Source organism: Scyliorhinus torazame, chromosome 12, assembly GCF_047496885.1.
Source record: "Scyliorhinus torazame isolate Kashiwa2021f chromosome 12, sScyTor2.1, whole genome shotgun sequence".
NCBI classification, from domain to species: domain Eukaryota; kingdom Metazoa; phylum Chordata; class Chondrichthyes; order Carcharhiniformes; family Scyliorhinidae; genus Scyliorhinus; species Scyliorhinus torazame.
The window spans coordinates 186,971,349-186,991,403 of NC_092718.1; the positions used below are offsets into that span (position 1 = coordinate 186,971,349).

General features: G+C 45.5%; 1 long non-coding RNA gene across 2 annotated transcripts in view; it reads right to left on the reverse strand.

Annotated features, from left to right (window-relative positions):
• Nucleotides 1–640: 640 nt before the first annotated feature.
• The window catches only part of LOC140387266 (uncharacterized), a 35,831-nt gene continuing 16,416 nt past the window's right edge, over nt 641–20,055 (reverse strand). Inside the window, exons 2-3 of one of the 2 annotated variants that reach the window (XR_011933815.1) lie at nt 13,100–13,186; nt 641–779 (exon numbers count right to left, since the gene is read on the reverse strand). This is a non-coding gene — a long non-coding RNA (uncharacterized lncRNA). The remainder of the gene's footprint in view (nt 780–13,099; nt 13,187–20,055) is intronic. The other variant, XR_011933814.1, reaches the window with a different exon arrangement.

Genomic DNA, 20,055 nt, shown 5'->3' on the forward strand with positions numbered 1-20,055 from the left:
AAATCTAATTGCCGGATTTGAGGTTGGATGCTCCAGCCACCTGGTATGCTACTGGCCCCGCAGCTGGAAGTCCCCTGGGCGCCAATCTCTCCCAGTCAGAATCAGGCACCATGGACTGGGGGGTCAATGGAGTGAGTACCTTCTCTACATTTACCTCTAGGGTGCTGAGGGGAGTCCTTCAGTAGAGGTGCGGGTCAGTGGGATTCGGGCTGGGCTGGAAGGGCACAGGTCGGGAGTCTTTCCCAGGATTGGGGTCATGTGCAGGTCTTCCCTCTGTAGGTTTCAGAATCCTTAAACTTTCTTTCAACAAGTTGTAGTTAAAGGTCTTCCCTCTGATGTGTTGGAACACTTTGATGTCACTCCCAGCATGTCCCTCAAGTTCAAAGATCTGTCAGATGAAGATTCAAACCTTTGACGTCTCTTCCAACATGTCAATATTAATGTCAGATGAAAGTAAAGGTATTTCCTTTGATATGTTGGAAAATTTTGATGTGCTTTTTCACATTCAAGTTCATTCTCCTTTAACTTTTTCAAGCCTCTCGGCCTGCTGAGAAGTCTAAAAGCTATGAACTGCATTGTTTACATTTAATTTCAAGGTCCATTACCTTTTACAAACCTTTTGATTGACAGATCCAGGCTATTTCAAAGGAGCAATTTGCTTTATTTGTTTTTATAGTTCTTCATGGTCCATTAATTCTGAAGTGCTTCCTCTTTCGAGTGGGTGTTGTTTCTAACCACAATTTTTTTAAAGAGGCTGTTTCTTTGTTCTGAAGAGGTTCCTAGAAAGACCAGGTGCAAGATCAGCACTCAGAGGAAAGACTTTTAATTACAACTTGACATGTTGAAAGACAGTATAATGATTTTAAAAGCTACAGGGGGAAGACCTGCAAAGTGACCCCCATCCCAGGAAAGACCGACCTGAGCACCTCTAGTCCAGGCCAAGCCCCCCCCCCCCCCAAGCCCCGTCTCCCATGAATAATTCCTCTTGGCATCCTGGAGGCAAGTGTAGAGAGGGTATTCATCCCCTTTCCCCCTCCTCAGATTCCACGGTGCCAGATTGGCACTGCCAAGGAGTGGGGACGGAAAGGGGTGCTTGGGGCGGGGAGGGGGGAAATCTGAATTGGGGGAGGGGCCAGAATGGCTGTCTGAAGAGGGGGAGTATTTGGCAAACCTAGAACACGGTGTCGCTCATTGAAGGGGGGGGGGCCTTGCCAGCGACTCGGGGGAGGGCATGCCAGCGATTGGGAGGCTGCAGTATTATTCTGAGATTGGGGCGCCCTTTAAAAAGATCTCTGAGGAGTGGGGCCTGTTCACTTGTTTAGGACCCACTGCTCTCGAGGTCAGCAACCCCCCCCCCCCCGCAAAGATTTCCAAGTGCAGTTGAATCCCACCTCAGCAGCGCTGCCAAAGCTTGCGGGGAAACGCACCAGTTTTCCCACTAGCGGCAGGGTTTAGTTTTTAATTGCGGCCAATGTTCCAAATCCAAAATGACTCTTCTTCAGGACTCAGATATAGGCCATCTATATCATTGCTTTTTTGCTGATTTCAATGCATAACTATTTCCTGAATTTTGATTGAACATGTTTTTCCTAACATCACATTGCAAACAAAGTATTGAATCATCTGACAACTATTCCATTTTTAATTCCCTCTTTCTAAAAAACCTTTGTTATTCCTTGTGGCCAAAACTATTGTTGAGTACTTCCGCTAACCTTATTTTGTATCACCTAATAGATGCAGGGTGAACCTTTTTTGTTTACAGGAAGCAACTACTGTTTATTCCATTATCACTCCCCTTTATCACTTTGTACCTTCCCAGATTATTTAAATTCAAGACACCTGATGAAGCATCAATCCTTAATGTTTTTGCCATTGCATGGCTTAGTTAAATCCAGTACGTACAATTCCGTGAAACAGCAGAATCTAAAATGGCATTGGCGTTGTATCTCTTCGAACATTATTAAGTAGCTCAAGCAGCAGACATGTTTAACTCTAATACATGCATCAGATGTATCCTATTTTGTAGCTTAAGCTGAATTTTAGAGTTGGCATTGCTTTACAAGAAAGTAAGCAAGGATGAAAATACTGTATTATAGACTAGAAACGGAAACAGAACACATTTTTATGCCAAGAATGTTCTTAAAAGTATCAAAAGCCACAACCTTTTCATTTGTCATGGTCAAATTCAGTTTTCAGAGAAACAGGACCTCCACTATTTGCAATATCCATGCTGAGAGTAGTACTTGGGTCTAATGGCCTCCTTGCAGCCTAAGTACATGATACTTGACGGAGTATTTTCAGCAGGATTCAGTCAGGACAGCACAGTAGCACAGTGATTAGCACTGTCGCTTCACAGCGACCCGGACCTAGGTTCAATCCCCGGCTTGGGTCACTGTCTGTGCGGAGTCTACACGTTCTTCCAGTGTCTGCGTGGGTTTCCTTGGGTGCTCCGGTTTCCTCACACAAGTCCCGAAAGACGTGCTTATTAGGTGTACTGGACATTCTGAATTCTCCCTCAGTGTACCCGAACAGGCGCCGGAGTGTGGCGATCAGGGTATTTTCACAGTAACTTCATTGCAATGTTAATGTAAGCCTACTTAAAATAATATTTTTATTAGTGTCACAAGGAGGCTTATATTAACACTAATTTGTGACACCAATAAAGATTATTATTATTAAGAAGGAAGGACTCATCTTTTCCAAACATTCTCTGTATGTAACAGCTCCATCTTTAGCCATCAGGTGGAATATTGTAATAAAAAGAGAAAATGCAGGATAAAGTCAGGAGGTCTGGCAGCATCTGTGGAGAGTGAACAGAGTTAATGTTTTGGGTCCCTATGACTCTTCTTTAGAAAGTTTGTGTTCCATCAACTGCTAGCTCTACCATGGTGTGGCCTTTGAAGTTACATAGGGTGTAATTAATGCACATCTTTCACAAACCTTATGATATGGATCTGTTCTGTTTTATTTTGGCCAGTGGAAAAGGCACTGAACTAAATGGTGCCAAGAAAACTACAAAGGTCACCCGTGCTTATGTCAGCTGAGGCTCAGTTGATAGCACTCTTGCCTCTGAGTCAGGACAGTGTGTGTTCAAGTTTCACTTCAGAGACTTTAGCACAAAGATTTAGGTTGACACGACAGTGCAGTACTGAGGAGTTGCCGCACCATTGGATGGGTGCTTTCTGTCTGATGAGACATTAAATTGAGACTAGCCTATCAGGTGGACATTGTTGGCACAATTTAATCAAAAAAAACAAGAGTCCGTTCTGGGCGTTACAAGTGCCGAGAACAACCCCCTATATAATGGTACTTTGATGGTATTTTGGCCCTGGAGGAAAACGCTCCCCCGAGGTCACACTTAGCCGCGTTTTCTGCACTGAGGAGCTCCGACAAGTGAAACTCCTCAGCGCAGGAAGAGATTGGGGCGCCATTTTAAAATGCCAGCACAATCTCTAGACCCCCACCCCGGCAAGGTCCCCGGAGCCCCCCAATGCCCCAACTCACCTATAAGGGGGTCCTTGAGACCCCCCGTACCATACCGCAGACAGGCAGGACACCACCGGGCCTGATCCCTGGTGCAAGCAAAATGCCAGCCCGGCACCCTGGCAATGCCCCTGCCAGCCTGGCAGTTCCACCTGGGCACCCTGGAAGTGCCAGATATCCTGACCAATATTTATTCCTGAATCAACATTATTAAAATAAATATCTGGTTATTATCACATTGCCCTTTGTGCTTAAATAAATCTGATGCATGTATTAGAGTTAAACATGTCTGCTGCTTGAGCTACTTAATAATGTTCGAAGAGATACAACGTCAATGCCATTTTACAACAGTCGGTGGGATTCTCTGGTCTCGTGACTCGTTGCGAGCAAAACGGAAAATTTTACATCTACCCAAAACTCCATTCACTGTCAGCGGCACCGAAAAATCCCAGCCACAAACAAGGACAGAAGATTTCAGCCAGTAACTGCAATTTAGAAGTGCTTCGTTGGCTGTAAAGAGGTTTAAGATATACTGAGTTTGTGAAAGGTGCTATAAAAATGCACGTCTTTCTTCCCTTCCCCAAGAGAGACAACACCAGCATTAGAATCCAAGCAGCCTATTCAAATTAAACAGGAATACGTTTAGATGATGATTAGTTACAGGGTTGGTTTAGCACAGTGGGTTAAATAGCTGGCTTGTAATGTAGAACAAGGCAGCAGCGCGTGTTCAATTCCCGGACCGGCCTCCCCGAACAGGCGCCGGAATGTGGCGACTAGGGGCTTTTCACAGTAACTTCACTGAAGCCTACTTGTGACAATAAGTGATTATTATTATTATAGTTAGGTTGTGTCAATTAAACATTCCCATCCCAATACGGCCAACAATCATGAAAAGCTTTAAGACAACTGGTGAACAATGTGTGTTACACTACGTGGTTACCCATGTGCATAAGAAGGGAACTTAAGCAAGCGATTAGAGATATCCTCCCTAATGAAATTATGCATCATGGATCTGTGCATACCAAATTTCCCTATAGGCCCGTAAACAAAATGATTCAAGGGTTCATGTCATGATCATGAGTGACAATCATAGCAAAGAATAAAATGGCTCTGAAGAAGTCATATTTACTCAAACTGTTAACTCTGTTTCTATCATCACAGATCTGCTGAGTCTTTCCTGCATTTTCTATTTTTATTTAATAAAAAAAACAGACACACTAAGCTTTTCTCAAAGTGAAACTAAAAGCAGAGCCAGAGCTGAGCTCCACCCACACTCTGACATCACTGCAGTAACATGAGCAGACAGACATTTCTTAAAGTGACATTCTCATGACACCTCCCCCGAAGAATAAAAAACCCATCAACTTCAAAATGGTTTTACTTTTCACCATCTCACTATCCTTTAAGAAATGCACACAGTAAATATACTTTTCCGTTTCAAAAATCAACACACGCAAACAGGTATAATAATATAGTCCATTTTTTTTTGTTCTTCTTCCTCCAACTGAACCTGCTTCCGTTCATCACATTCGTGACAAAGCATCGGCTATCACGTTTTCTCGTCCTGCCACACGTACTATTTGTAAATGAAATGACTGTAACAATAAACTCCAGCGAAACAGCCACGCATTGTTATTCCGGAATCACTCCAAAAATGTCAATGGATTCTGATCAGTATATATAATGGTGTCAGATGGATTGCTGGTCACATAAATGTGAAAATGTTGCAAAGCCAGCACCAAACTCAAAGTCTCCTTCTCAATCGTGGAATACTTTTTCTGGTGAGAATTCAATATCTTTGAAAAATAACCAATAGGCCGCTCTAGCCCTTCGTCGTCGTCTTAGAAGCACTGCACCGACACCCACATCACTCGCATCAACCGCCACTTTGAATGGTTTCGTATAATTTGGGATGGCTAACACAGGAGCATTGGTTAACACAGCCTTGAGGCCGTCAAATGCCTGTTGACACTCCGCTGTCCACTGGAATTTGTTACGCTTCTTGAGCAAGTCCGTCAGTGGAGCGAGCACACTGCTGAAATTCGGTACAAATTTCCGGTAAAATCCACTCATACCAAGAAATCGGATTATTTCCAGTCATGTCGAGGGTATCGGAAACTCCCCAATAACTTTTGTTTTCACATCCTGTGGGACCATTCGACCCTGTCCAATTGTATGGCCAAGGAAAGTGACTTGGGCCTTTCCAAATTCACTTTTGGCTAGGTTTATCACCCAACCCGCCTCCTGAAGTCGATCGAATAACTCCATCAGATGTTTCAAATGTTCTGTCCATGTCTGGCTGAAAATTACCAGATCATCGATGTATACTGCACAATTGGGTAATCCTGAAACGACTTTGTTAGTTAACCGTTGAAATGTGGCTGGGACGTTTTTCATGCCAAATGGCATAACTTTGAATTGGTATATACCATCTGGAGTCACAAAAGCTGAAATCTCCTTTGTCCTTTCGGATAAAGGTACCTGCCAGTAACCTTTAAGTAAATCCAGTTTGGAAATAAAAGCTGATTGTCCCACTTTCTCAATGCAATCCTCCAAACGTGGGCTAGGATAAGAGTCCGTTCTTGTAACTGCAGTAACCTTTCTATAGTCCACACACAACCGTTGGGTACCGTCTGGTTTAGGTACCATCACTATGGGTGAGCTCCATTGGCAGCAACCCACTTCAATTATGCAATTTTTAAGCATACTCTCAATTTCTTTGTTAACCTGTGCCAAATTTAAAGGGTTAAGTCTGTATGGATGTTGTTTGATTGGAACAGCATTTCCCACATCTACATCATGTGTAGCCATTTTAGTGCTTCCCAATTTATCTTGACAAATTTGCCCATGTGATATCAATAACTCTTTCAGGTCAGTCTGTTTTTCCTCTGGAAGGTAACTCAACAATTTATCCCAATTTTTAAGAACATCCTCGTTTTCCAATTTAATTTGAGGTATGTCAAATTCACAGTCATCTGGATTTGATTCGTCACTTTGAGTTAGAATCATTAAACCCTCCTCCTTTTTCTCTCCTTTCCTTTCAAAGTACCTTTTAAGCATATTCACATGACACACTCGGTGAGTCTTCCTTCTATCTGGTGCTTTTACCACATACTTTACCTCACTTAATTCACTTTCAATCTGATAAGGTCCACAAACTTGCTTTTAAAGGCTCACCTACCACTGGTAACAATACTAAAACTTTATCGCCACTGTCAAAACTACAAACTTTGAATTTCTTGTCCGCTACTCGTTTCATCACATTTTGTGCAACTTTTAAATGTTGTCTAGCCAATTCACCTGCTCCATTTAATCATTCCCTAAAATTTGACACGTAATCAAAATAATGTAATTTCCGATTTCTCACTCACCAATTTTTCCTTCATCAATTTAAGTGGTCCTCTTACCTCATGACCAAAAATTAGTTCAAAAAGACTGAATTTGGTTGACTCATTAGGTGCATCCCTAATTGACAAGCGTACAAATAGACTTCCTTTATCCCCATCCTCTGGATAATCTTGACAATAAGCCCTCAACATTGTCTTTAATGTCTGATGCCACCTTTCTAATGCTCCCTGTGATTCTGGATGGTACGCAGTTGATTTAAATTGTTTTATTCCTAAGCTATCCATAAATTATTTTAATAACCTTGAGGTAAAATTTGATCCTTGATCCAATTGTATTTCTGTGGGTAGTCCATATCTAGTAAAGAATTTAAGTAACTCCGCCACAATCTTTTGAGCTGTAATATTACGTACCGGAATGGCCCCTGGAAACCTAGTAGACACATCCATTATAGTCAAAAGATATTGATTCCCACTTTTCACTTTAGGAAGTGGTCCTACGCAATCAATTAGGACCCTTGTAAAAGGTTCTTCAAATGCTGGAATGGGTATTAAGGGCGCAGGTTTTATCACTGCTTGAGGTTTCCCTGTCACTTGACATGTGTGACATGATTGACAAAATGTAAGTACATCTTTATGTATTCCAAGCCAATAAAAACATTTCTGGATTCTAGCTTGAGTTTTCCTTATTCCCAAATGACCTCCCACTGGTACCTCATGTGAAACTCACAACACCTCCTTTCTATACCCTACCGGCAATACTACTTGATGAACCTCTGCCCACTTTTCATCCACCTGCATATGTAAAGGTCTCCATTTTCTCTTCAAGACATCATTTTTACGGTAATAACACTCTGGTATACACTCAGATTCCTCTTCCGTATCTGCTTTCTGATACAGCCGTTTTATTTCTACATCTTTCTGTTGTAACTCCGCCAATTTTCCTGAACTAAAAATATCTGCCTCATCCTCCACCTGTTCTTGTTCTTTTTCAACCATCTGATCAAAAATCGTTTCTGACAATTGCACTTCAACTTCGTCTTCCATTTTGATTTCTCCTTTTGTCTTAACCTGTGACTTTGCGACCTTGTTACTACGCAATCCGGAAAAATCCCAGGATATTTGTCCTTCAACACTTCAGTTGTCTGATTTTCCACTGGCTTATCAACCACAGTAGGCATCACTCCCACCTGCGATCCAGCTATATCATTACCCAAGATAAACTATATTCCTGGACAAGATAGTTTCTCTATTACTCCTAGTACCACTTCACCACTCTTCACTTGACTTTCCAACCTTACCTTTAATAATGGAACACTACTCCTCTCACCCTGAATTCCACATATTACCACCTTTTCTGGCAACATTCTTCCCAAACTACATAACTCCTCATCTCTTACCATTAAAGATTGACTAGTTCCCGTACCTCTTAAAATTGTGACTTATTTACCTACTCCTCCTGACACACATGAGTAAACTTTACCCACACCAGTAAATTCTTTAAAGACATCTGGCACTGTCTCATCAATCACCTCTTGATCAGGCTGTACAATCTTTTGCATCTCCTTCGCTTCACTTGGGCTTTCTTTTACCGCTTTAACAAACCCCACTGTCTTATCCTGTTTTACCACATCAGCCTTCCCAGTGCTTTTCTTCAACCACCAACACTGTGACTTTACATGGCCTAGTTTATTACAGTGAAAATATTTGAAACTTTTCATTTCTTTTCCAACCTCCTGGATTTCCTTTTTAATCTGAGGTACACTCTCCTTATTATCTCCCATCAGATCACCTTTACCACTTGAGTATTTCTCATGTCCCCAGTTTCTATCCCTCACAGGCTGAAACTGATGTCGGAAACCAAACTTTGATTTATGAACTAATTCATAATCATCTGCCATTCCTGCTGCTAATCTCTCAGTTTTAACCCTCTGCTCTTCCACATGAGTTCTCACTACATCAGGAACTGCATTTTTAAACTCCTCCAAAAGTATAATTTCTCTGAGAGCATCTTACGTTTGATCTATTTTCAAAGCCCTTATCCACCTATCAAAATTACTCTGTTTGAGTCTTTCAAACTCCATGTATGTTTGACCAAATTATTTCCTTAAATTTCTAATCCTTTGTCTGTAGGCTTCAGGCACTAGTTCATATGCACCCAAGATAGGTTTTTTCACCTCCTCATACGTCCCAGATACCTCCTCCGGTAGTGATGCAAACACTTCACTAGCCCTCCCTATCAGCTTTGTTTGAATCAGTAATACCCACATGTCCTGTGCCCATTTCATTTGTTTAGCTACATTCTCAAATGAAATGAAAAAGGCTTCCATCTCCTTCTCATCAAACCTTGGCAATGCTTGGACATATTTAAATAGATCCCCACCAAGCCTTCGACTATGACGCTCTTTCTCACTATCCTCATCACTATCATCCAGCTGTACATTTCCCTTTACGTCTGCCAATTTTAACTGACTGTCATGTTTCATGGCCATTTTCTGAAGTTCAAACTCTCTTTCTTTATCTTTTTCCCTGATCTGTATCTCCCTTTTTATTTATTTTTGTTCTGCTAGGGCTATTCTTTCTTTTCTCCTTTCTTCTCTCTCCTTTCCTTTTTCCTCTCTCTCTCTTTCGGATTCAAGCTGCTTTAACTCTTTCTCATGTTCCATTTGTTTAATTTGCAACTGAATTTTTGCCATTTCCAATGAGTCAAACTGTATCTCAGGCAACTTTAAATGCTTAGCCATCGCCATAATTACCTCACCTTTTCGCATTTTGTCAGGTAATGTTAACTGCAATGTTTTTGCCAAATCGAACAGTCTGCTTTTAGTTTCTGTCCGTAAGGTACTGCGTGTGACCATCTCCACCCCCAGAAACTTCAGAGCCTCTGAAAGAGCCATTGTCCACAACACACTCCCCACTTAAACTGGAATACCACACCTGAAAGCAACCACAATATGCTCACCCGTCACTGTCTTTAAGTTCACTAAGCCAATCCAATAGATAGACTTTTATCTCGGACGACCCCCCAATTTGATCTGGGCCAGGATTTAGAGAACCCCAAAGTGTATCATGGAGTTCACCTGACCCACAACTTTTAATAGATTGTGGTATGGGGAGCACACGGCCCACTCTACAGGTGTGGTACAGCAGAAATGGAAAATTATTTTTTAAAGCAAAACAATGTTTATTCTATGAACTCAAGTTAACCTTTTTAAAACATACAGTGAACATCTTAGCAACCATCAATTCAAATACAACCCCCAAAGAATACAACACTAAGTAATCCTTAATAACTTCCCAAACAACATCCAGAAGACAAAAGAAACACCTTTTAACAGAAGCACATCAGGTTGACATTCACTACTGAGAACATTTATAATTCTGAATTCACCAAATGATCAAGAGATAGTCTTTTCATGGCAGAGAGAACAGCAGTACACCTGCTTTGTCTGGCTTCAGCTCCAACATTGAAAACAAAACCAAAAAAAAACAGACACACCCAAGCTTTTCTCAAAGTGAAACTAAAAAGCAGAGCCAGAGCTCAGCTCCACCCACACTCTGACATCACTGCAGTAACATAAGCAGACAGACATTTCTTAAAATGACATTCTCATGACACAACAAATTATGCAAAGTCAGAGAACAAGTGAGGGGGAAAAATTAAATGTAGTGTGATAGGTTGGGAAATTTAAGGCTCGAGAAAAACTGCTAAGGTCAAAGTGGAGGATGGTTGCTGTAGCAGGTTGAATAACAGATTTCTTTGTGGAAATTGATAATATATTTCCCTTCAGCGTTGGAAAGAGAAATATGTTCTAAGTATCCTCAACCTTGCAGCAAGATTGAAAGATTACAAGGGGGTAGAGTATATACGGTCTTAAGGGTATTTAAACCCACATAATACCTAGTGTGTTGTACAAAGAAGAACAAAGAAAAGTACAGCACAGGAACAGGCCCTTCGGCCCGCCAAGCCTATGCCGACCATGCTGCCCGTCTAAACTAAAATCTTCTACACTTCGGGGGTCCATATCCCACTATTCCCATCCTATTCATGTATTTGTCAAGATGTCCCTTAAACGTCACTATCGTCCCTGCTTCCACCACCTCCTCCGGCAGCGAGTTCTAAACCTTGCCCCTCGCACCTTAAACCTATGCCCCCCTAGTAATTGACCCGTCTACCCTGGGAAAAAGTCTCTGACTATCCACTCTGTCTATGCCCCTCATAATTTTGTAGACCTCTATCAGGTCGCCCTCACCTCCTTCGTTCCCGTGAGAACAAACCAAGTTTATTCAACCTCTCCTCATAGCTAATGCCCTCCATACCAGGCAACATCCTGGTAAATCTTTTCTACACCCTCTCTAAAGCCTCCACATCCTTCTGGTAGTGTGGCGACCAGAATTGAAGATTATATTCCAAGTGTGGCCTAACTAAGGTTCTATACAGTTGCAACATGACTTGCCAATTCTTATACTCAATGCCCCGCCAATGAAGGCAAGCATGCCATATGCCTTCTTGACTACCTTCTCCACCTGTGCTGCCCCTTTCAGTGACCTGTGGACCTGTACACCTAGATCTCTCTGACTGTCAATACGCTTATGGGTTCTACCATTCACTGTATATTCCCTCCCTGTATTAGACCTTCCAAAATGCATCATCTCACATTTGTGCACATTTGTAATTTATGGAGCTAATTTTGATGCGGCTTACACATAAATCAAATTAACTTTTTTTTTTTAAAATCAAATGATGAATGTTGTACTTAAATTACTGCACAAGCAATTCCAAAGTTTAATTCAATTGCGCATTGTTACCACCAAGCCACAAACCTATATATTGCAGTTGGTGGTTGGGTTGCCAGCCTTACCCTTTAAAAGGCCCTCCAAATCAGTTCAAAATAAAAGTTTTGCCAAATTCTGTTGCTCCTGCTAACTTGTAAAAGTAATTTCATCAGGAACAAGCCAATCCAAGAAACTAAATAGAGGCCTGAAAATACTAAGTATGTTGAATACCTGTTAACTTTCCTCATAGTAAGTGTGGTATTATTGACTAGTTACACACTGCTTGGGATAGTCACTAGCCGAAGCTGTAGAATATTCAGAGCCCCTAACACTAATAACTTAATAAAAGGGAGTGCACTACATTAGCTTTAAGAGCGAGATCATGCTCAGAAACAGATATGCCTCGAAGTGACAGTCAGCAGTCTAAATATAGTTACAGCCCAACACCTGCACAATATTTAGTCCTGATGAGTCATACCCACAAGCCCAATTAAACTATCTGAAATTAGGTTGATTTGTGCTGAACAAACCAATCACATTTTAGAGTTGGTTAAAGTGAAAATTTCCTCAGCTACCCCACATAAAGGCCAAGGGAAAATTCTGGCACTGACCTGGTAATGCATTCCTAAACGCACCTTCCACCATTAGTCTGAAAAGATATCATTCAAAATGCTTTTGTTCACGCAGCAATTTGTTTGCCTATGTATTGTAGAGTGCTGTCATAACTGATTAATGTCCGACAGGCTTATCTATTTAAAGCAAATACCATGCATTTAATAGTTCAAAACTAGTCTAGTTCTAAAAGCTTTCTTAAAACAGGCAAAAGCAATCAAAGCTACCAGCTGCTAATATAGTAACACATTATACTAAAGCATACATAGTGTGGCTGTTATGTAAAATATTCAGTGTAGGTTGGCATCAACTATGCTATATCTATGTCATCCTAAATAGCTTGTCAATTATACTAGTTTCAATTGCAAAAAATATTCAATCTTGTTCCAGTGTTCATTGTCCTAGTTTCATCCAGTATCTTACATTTTGAACATGTATACAATCTGAAGTCATGAATATATATTTTGTTTTCAGTTTGGTAGAATGTAATAGAATAATTTGATGTGACCCCCAAGGCAGTGACGCTGGAAGTGTACTGTCTAGTGCATGTGTGTGGCATAATTTAATGCTGATTCTTTTGGGGCAACGGGCGGGATTCACATCATGACATCTCACGAGATTGTGTTAAATCTCGCAAGGTGTGCTGAGCTGGGTAGATCCTGGAAGTGGGATCTCCGGGCTTCTACCGGCCACCCCGCGCTGCTTTTCAGGCATTGCGCCAGTAGAACTCGCCCAGAAACTTGGGCAATGTTAGATTGACTGCCCCTCCCAATACAATAAGTAAGAATTTACAATTTGTGCATGGTGTGATTGATGAGTGAACTGAGTATGTGCAAGGGAAATAGCTGAGAGGAACAGGAGTTGGTGAAGTGCAAGCTGTGTACCTTGACTAAATCTCTCATCTGTATCAGTGGAAGACTCAGTTTGAGACTGTTCGGGAATAGTTCCAATTGAGATGTTATATCAGATATCTGAAAGAAAGGAGTCTGGAATAACTAAAACTGCCATACAAAAATTGTCACAGAAGAATGGAGCCACCAAATGGCTACAGCACAAGAAGAGGCCATTTGACCCATCATGTCTGTGTTGACTCATTGCCAACATGAGGAAGAACCTTCTTTACACAGCAAATGGTTAGTATCTGGAACACATTGACTGAGAGTAGTGGATGCGAACTGCATCAAGGCTTTCAAAATAGAATTGGATAATTATCTTCATAGAAAAGATTGAAGAGATTCAGGAAACAGGCACAGGAGTGGGACTAGGTGAGTTGCCCTTGCAGTCATGTTTCAGAAAACCTATTTATATTTGGTAATAACTAACAGGGCAAAATTAAGGCTTGAAAAACTTCTCCTTTGGCAATGTACTTTCCTTCTTGAATTCATAAGACCATAAGATGTAGGAGCAGAAGTTGACCATTTGGGCAGCATGGTAACACAATGATTAGCGCAGTTGCTTCACAGCGCCAGGGTCCCAGGTTTGATTCCCGGCTTGGGTCACTGTCTGTGCGGAGTCTGCACATTCTCCCCCACGTCTGCGTGGGTTTCCTCCGGGTGCTCCGTTTTCCTCCCACAGTCCAAAGATGTGCAGATTAGGTGGATTGGCCATGCCAAATTGCCCTTAAAATGGTTGGGTGGAGGTGTGGGCTTGGATAGGGTGCTCTTTCCAAGGGCTGGTGCAGACTCGATGTGCTGAATGGCCTCCTTCTGCACTGTAAATTCTATGATTGGCCCATCGCATCTGCTTTGTAATTCTGTGAGATCACGACTGATGCTAGCCACTGTGCTATGTGCCACCCCAATAAGGCTGCCTCTTATTCTTCTAAACTCCAATGAGTGCAGGCCCAACCTACTCAACCTCTCCTCATAAGAAAATACTTCCGACTTCCGGTGACGGCGGCGGGAGGCAGCCGCACACTGGAGGGCTCCACTCGGGAACAGGAATTTCGGAATTTTAACACCCGGTCCCGGGGGCAACGGAGGCTGAAAATGCTGTAAGAAGGCACAGGGAGGGGAAATGTCCAAGTTTGGGAGAAAAACGGCCGTGAAAAAGGGGGTGAATGAAAGTCCGCCGGGGAGTGAAAAAGTCAGCGCAGGAACTGTAAGGAATGCGGAGGCTGAAGCACCATGGGAGACCGCATCGCTCACAGCAGAAGAAATGACCAAGTTGATGGCTGTGGAACTTGAAAAACAGTTCACAAAACACATGGAAGCAATGAAGAAGGAGATGGGGGCAGTACTGAAAGTGCTGGTGGAGGAGGCGATTGCCCCGGCGAGGGCGGCGGTATCAAGCGCAGCGGCGGACATGCGGGAGCAAGGTGAGACACTGAAGGAAGTGGAAGAGGCAATATCGCAACACAGTGATCAACTCACCTCGATGGGGAAGGAGTTGCGGAAGGTGATAGAGACCAACAAGGGTCTGCGAGTCAAAATGGAAGACCTGGAAAACAGATCCAGGCGACAGAATCTGAGGATTGTGTGTCTGCCCGAAAGGGTGGAAGGCCCGAGGCCGACGGAGTATTTTGCCACGATGTTGGCGAAGCTATTGGGGGAGGGGGATGATCCCTCCCGATATGAGCTGGATCGGGCTCATCGGTCATGGAGGCTTATACCAAAGGCGAGTGAGCCGCCAAGAGTAGTAACTCTGTGTTTCCGTAAGTATAGCGTGAAGGAGAAACTCCTGTTCTGGGCAAAGCAGAAGCTGGTGGTGCAGTGGGCTGGAGCATGCATATACCAGGACTTTACGGTGGAGCTGGCGAGCTTCAGCCGGGTGAAGAAGGCACTGTACATCAGCAACGTGCAGCGCAGCATAGTACATCCAGCTAAGTTGAGGGTGACCTCCGAATCCAAGGACTTTTATTTTGGGACGGCGGAAGCAGCAGAGGAGTTTGCGAAGGCAGACGGACTGTGGCAGAATTGAGGAATGGTCGTGTACCGATGTAGCCTCATGTAACTTTATTTTTTTCACTGCGTGTTGGTGTATGTACTAAATGAATCGACGCTGTATATTTTTGGACAAGAGAACAGATGGGACTTTCATTTGCAATGATGGTTCTTTGGGGCTTGGGTGTGTATGTTGGGGTTGTGTGCTGTAGGGGATTTCTTGGTTTTCCTGGGACCGGGAAAGGGGGAAGGAGACCCGGGCGGGGGCCTCCACGCTGGCCGGTTTAAGCCAGCCAGTGAACGGGGGTGAGGTGGGGGGAGGGGCTGCGGCCATCGGAGCCTGGTAGAACAGGTTTCGGTGAGTCTAGTTGGGGTGAAAAATTGGAGGAAGGAACCGAGGTTGGGGGGAGGAGTTTACAAGAGGAATTGGAGGGGAGGAGTCTGGGAGGGGGGGTGGGGAGGGGAGTGTCTACAATTCATGAGTATCATTCACGGTACTCTTTCGGGGATTGGATGGCATTGAATATTGCGGGGGGGGGGGGGGCGGGGGGTGCACTGTATATGTCAATGGTAACCATAGGCGATTCCGGATACCTTTTTCCCTTTTTTTTTCCACATTGGGAGGGTTTGTTTCATTTGATGCTTATATTGTCAGGTGGTTCGTTGTTAGACGTTTTAGTTGCTGTGATATGAAGAGTCTAAAGTTCCGTTCCTTTTTCACAAACACATTTATTTCATTCCAACAGCCTTTGCACAAAACTCTAACTATACATCACCCAACAGAGGCCACCTGAAGCCCCATTACATATCAGTGTCAATTAATGGATACTTAACATAAATGAGACAACTAATTGCAATATCTCTTAACCCATTACTTAACAGTCTCCCCTTCCTTGGAGAAAAAAATAATAATTAGGTGAAAACAAAATTTCAAGAAACTCAAAAACACACACATGATTTCCCCCCTTTTTCTTTGTTTGGACGTGAAAAAAAAACAGTCACAGAAACAAGCGCCCTTCATTAACAAAATCCAAAAGTTTCTGTGAACTCGCCTCTCTTTTCGTAAAACAGTCTGACAGTTGATAGCTACTGTCAACCCATTTAATTTTTGTTATTTCCCCTCTGTCCAACATCTGCTTCAAACTTGCGATGTCTATCTGTAACCTCTTTTCATTGACACTTTTTGTAGAGTGCACATTTTCCCACAGGGATTTATTGTCAATGTGACAGTCAATAGGTATATTACCCAAATCCCCTAATCCCAAAATTTCTGTCAATATCATACTTATATAAAAGGCCATATCCACCGCCTCTACAAGGCTTAATGTCTCAGCAGCCAAAGTGCTTTTGACCACTCTCCTTATTTTCTTTGTTTCCCACACAAGCGGGCAACATTTACCATTGTTCCCCAAAAGGAAAATTATAAAACCTCCTGCGCTTGAAACTCCATCACATAAATTTGCGTAGGACGCATCACTATAAACTATGAGTTTCAAGTGCCTACGGTCACCTAAAACCGGGAACTTCAAAACACACTCCTGCATTTTTAGTTTGGCCAACGCTTTATTTGCTCTTATTATGTCTTCCACTTTGGGATGATTCATTTTTGTACTCAACTCTAAGACATCAAAACTCACGTCCGGTCTAGTCTGTCTACCTAACCAGTTCAGTTGCCCAATTAAACTTTGCAGTTGCTCTTTTTCTATCTTTGAAACCATTGAGTCTTTTTGTGAAACTCGGCCACGACTAATTGCTGTGGGCTGATGCTTTCCAAATAAGATTGCGGACGTAAAGTTGCCCCTAACTTAGTCTGTCCAATTTCCAGTCCAATATATTTAAATGCACCGGAAGCCTGACTTCCAACCCTGAATTCTTTCCTCAAACCAGAGATTACAATAGCTTCAAAATCACTAGTCCCACCCCACAAAAAATCATCGACATGCATCATAAAAATGCCAGAAAGATTTCCTTTATAGTGCCAGTAAAACATTTCAGGATCTGCATTCAACTGGCAACAGGCTAACTTTAACAAAACTGACCTTACCGAAAAATACCATACTCTAAATGCATCATTTAATCCATATACACATTTGTTCAACTTCCAGAATACCCCTTCGGTGTTAGCTGCTTCTTTAGGAGGACGGAGAAAAATGTCTCTCTGGAGCTGATGCCCCTGCAAAAAGGCAGCTTTTATTTTTTTTTTAAATATATTTTATTGAAGTTTTTCATTCACAATTTTTTCCCCTTACACTTCAAACATAAAGAAAATTTAACAGTACAAGTAACATGATAACTACAATCTACTAAAGAGTAACTAACTAACATGGTAAACTAACCAATTAACATAAAATGAAACCTTTCCCCTCCCTCCCCCCCTCCTCCCCTCCCCCCCCTCCCCTCCTCCCCTCCCCTCCCCCCCTCCCTCCCCTCCCCCCCCCCTCCCTCCCCCCCCCCCCTCCCTCCCCCCCCCTCCCACTCCCCCCTCTCCCCCCCTCCCTCTCCCCCCCTCCCTCTCCCCCCTCCCTCCCTCTCCCCCCCTCCCTCCCTCTCCCCCCCTCCCTCCCTCCCTCCCCCCTCCCTCCCCCTCCCTCCCTCTCCCCCCCTCCCTCCCCCTCCCTCCCTCTCCCCCTCCCTCCCTCTCCCCCCCTCCCTCTCCCCCCCTCCCTCCCTCCCTCTCCCCCCCTCCCCCCTCCCTCTCCCCCCCTCCCCCTCCCTCTCCCCCCCTCCCTCCCCCCTCCCTCCCTCTCCCCCCCTCCCTCCCTCCCTTCCCCCCCTCCCTCCCTCCCTCTCCCCCCTACCCCCCTCCCCCCCTCTCCCTCCCTCTCCCCCCCTCTCCCCCTCCCTCTCCCCCTCCCTCCCTCTCCCTCTCCCTCCCCCCCTCCCTCCCTCCCTCTCCCTTCCTCCCTCTCCCCCCCTCCCTCCCTCTCCGCCCCCCTCCCTCCCTCTCCCCCCCCTCCCCTCCCTCCCTCTCCCCCCCTCCCTCCCTCCCTCTCCCTCCCTCCCTCCCTCCCTCCCTCTCCCTCCCTCCCTCTTCCCCCCCCCCTCCCTCCCTCCCTCTCCCCCCCTCCCTCCCTCCCTCCCTCTCCCCCCCCCTCCCTCCCTCTCCCCCCCTCCCTCCCTCTCCCCCCCCTCTCCCCCCCTCCCTCACCCCTCCCTCTCCCCTCCCTCCCTTTCCCCCCCCTCCCTCCCTCTCCCCCCCTCCCTCCCTCCCTCTCCCCCCCTCCCTCCCTCCCTCTCCCCCCTCCCTCCCTCTCCCCCCCTCCCTCCCTCCCTCTCCCCCCCTCCCTCCCTCTCCCCCCCTCCCTCCCTCTCCCCCCTCCCTCCCTCTCCCCTCCCCCTCCCTCCCTCCCTCTCCCCTCCCCCTCCCTCTCCCCCCCTCCCTCCCTCCCTCTCCGCTCCCCCCTCCCTCCCTCTCCCCCCCTCCCTCCCTCTCCCCCCCCCCTCCCCTCCCTCCCTCCCTCTCCCCCTCTCCCTCCCTCCCTCCCTCTCCCCCCTCCCCTCCCTCCCTCTCCCCCCTCCCTCTCCCCCCTCCCCTCCCTCCCTCTCCCCCCCTCCCTCCCTCCCTCCCTCTCCCCCCCTCCCTCCCTCCCTCTCCCCCCTCCCTCTCCCCCCTCCCTCCCTCTCCCCCCCCTCCCCTCCCCTCCCTCCCTCCCCCCCCTCCCCTCCCCTCCCTCCCTCCCCCTCCCCTCCCTCCCCTCCCTAGATCCCCATCTAGCGTGATTGCTCCCCCATATTACTTCCGCAAGTCAGTTGACTTCAACTGACCCCGGCTTCTCCCGCTCATTCCTTGACCCCCCCGTGTGGGGAACTCCCATCTACCTTGCGCCTATCTTCCCGCCATCACCTTTCTGGCGCGGGAACAAGGACAGTAGGCTCCATATTCTCTGTAGCTGTCCCACCCCTTGTGGCGCAGCTCCCTCTCCCGCCCCACTCCCATTCCTCATCCTCCGCCTATGTCTCTTCTTTCCCCCCACCGGCGCCCACATTTCTTCGTGTGTCCCCCTTCCCAATTTACATCTCTATATACATCGACAGTGACATTTCCCTCTAATATCAGTCCCTCAGTTCCGATCCAGTTTCTCGTCTTTAATAAAGGTCCATGCTTCTTCCACCGTTTCGAAATAGTGATGTCTCTCCTGGTACGTGACCCATAGTCGCGCCGGCTGCAGCATCCTGAACTTCACCTTCTTCTTGTGTAACACCTCCTTGGCTCGATTAAAACTCGCCCTCCTTCTCGCCACCTCCGCACTCCAATCCTGGTACACCCGTACCACCGCATTCTCCCATCTACTACTCCATACCTTTTTGGCCCATCTCAGAACCACTTCTCTATCATTGAAGCGGTGAAATCGCACGATTGTCGCCCTAGGTGGTTCTCCCGCCTTTGGTCTCCTCGCAGGGACCCGATGAGCCCCCTCCACTTCTAAGGGGCCCGATAGGCCTCAGCTCCCATCAGCGAGCTTAGCATCGTGCTCACGTAAGCCCCGCAGTCCGCTCCTTCCACTCCCTCAGGGAGACCCAGGATCCGAAGGTTCTTCCTTCGGGCTCTGTTTTCTAGGGCCTCAATCCTTTCAATGTACTTTTTGTGGAGCGCCTCGTGCGTCTGTGTTTTGACCGCCAGGCCCAGGATCTCGTCTTCATTATCCGTCACCTTCTGCTCCACCACACGGAGCTCTGTCTCCTGGGTCCTTTGTGCCTCCTTAAGCCCCTCAATTGCCTGTAGCATCGGGGTCAGCACCTCCTTCTTAAGTAGCTCCACACACCGTCTTAAGAATTCGTCTTGATCGGGCCCCCATGTCGCCTGGGCTTTCTCCGCCGCCATCTTGCTTCTTTTTTCCTCCTGTCCCTATCGTCGAGGATTCTTCGCGATGTAGCCGCCGCCGACGATATTTTTCTCTTTCGTTGGGGGGGGACTCCCTATTAACTCACCCCATACCGGGTTTCGTCCTGAAAAAATT